The sequence below is a fragment of the Microtus ochrogaster genome, linkage group LG4 (genome assembly GCF_000317375.1).
Source record: "Microtus ochrogaster isolate Prairie Vole_2 linkage group LG4, MicOch1.0, whole genome shotgun sequence".
Lineage (NCBI taxonomy): Eukaryota > Metazoa > Chordata > Mammalia > Rodentia > Cricetidae > Microtus > Microtus ochrogaster.
In genome coordinates, this window is record NC_022030.1 from 66,249,554 (window position 1) to 66,251,260 (window position 1,707).

Sequence of the window (1,707 nt, forward strand, 5' to 3'; positions counted from 1 at the left end):
CTCTCTCTCTCTCTCTCTCTCTCTCTCTCTCTCTCTCTCTCTCTCTCTCTCTCTCGTAGAGAATGAACCCAGGGCCTTGGACATGCTCAGCAAGCACTTTATCATAAATCTACATCTTCAATCCCATTTACATCTGTCTAAGTTAGGGTTGCTATTGCTGCCATGCAACACCGTGACCAAGTCAACTTGGGGAGGAAAGGGTTTATTTGGCTTATACTTCCACAGCAGGGTTCATCATCAAAAGAAGTCAGGACAGGAACTCTAACAGGGCAGGAACCTGGAGGCAGAAGCTGATGCAGTAGCTGCTTACTGGCTTGTTTCTCAAGGCTTTCTTTCTTTTTTTCTTTCTTTCTTTCTTTCTTCCTTTCTTTCTTTCTTTCTTTCTCTCTTTCTTTCTTTCTTTAAGAAATATTTGTTTATTTATTTATTATGTATACAATATTCTGTCTGTTTGTATGTTGCAGGCTAGAAGAGGGAACCAGACCTCATTATAGATGGCTGTGAAGCCACCATGTGGTTGCTGGGAATTGAACTCAGAACCTTTGGAAGAGCAGGCAATGCTCTTAACCACTGAGCCATCTCTCTAGCCCCCTCAGCTTGCTTTCTTATAGAACCCAGGACCACCAACCACAAGCTCAGGGATGGCCCCACCCACCATGGGCTGGGCCCTCCTCCATCAATCACTAATTAAGACAATGCCCTCCAGCTTGATCTTAGAAGACATTTTTCTCAATTGAGGCCCCACCCACCCACCTTCAGACAATTCTAGCTTGTGCCAAGTTGACATAAAACTCTCCAAAACAATCTCCAACCTCAGTTTGTCAGGGTGAACAAGTCTGAGTGCCCTTAAGTGCTCCTAGGACAGAGCAGGTGAGAAACAACCGTTTCTTGAGTACATTAAACCCTCACTGTGCACTCCCCCTCCCCACACTTAGATCAATTCTACACACATAGTAGGTAATTTCTTTTTAAAAAAAAATCTTTGTCGAACAGATATGCATTGGGCAAGAATGCCTAGTTATAATCCTCCCAACACCGTGTACCAAAGCTGGTACTGTGCTTGCTGCACTGGACTGAGCTCTCTCTTTTGTAATTTGGGCTCCAAGTCAACTGGGGGTTGTATCTATATAAGGAATGGTGTCTTAAGGTCTTTGTTCAGAGCAGGGAGTATTCTGTATTTCCTCAGACCTTCTTGTCACAGCATAAGAACACAGACTGAGATAGATGATGAAAGGCTGGCCGCCATCTCTTTTGCATGCCTTCATGGCTCTTTGTATTCATTTGTTATGAAGTGAAAGGTAAAGATTCACGTAATAGGGAACAGAGACCTGGGGCAAGCAGCTCTGCCTGTCAGTCTGGGAGTGAGCCTGGGAGCCCGGAAGTGGGCCCTTCCCAGTTGAGCCTTTAGGTGAGACCCTGCTCCAGCTGGTACCTTGAATTCAGAGACCCTGGAGCCCAGGACCTTAGATTGTGACAGATCTGTCTCAGAAAACAAGGTGGATGGCATCTACGGGAGAATGACCCCTGAGGTCCTTAAGTCCTTAACACACACACACACACACACACACACACACACACACACACACAGTTGTAAAACGACACAAGAGAGGGAAGAGAAAAAGAGGAATTTAGAGAGAAAGAGGCTGTCTCTTCAAAAGAGCAGCAGGAATGAGATGGGAGTGGGTGGAGCTTGTCTCTTAAAGGGGG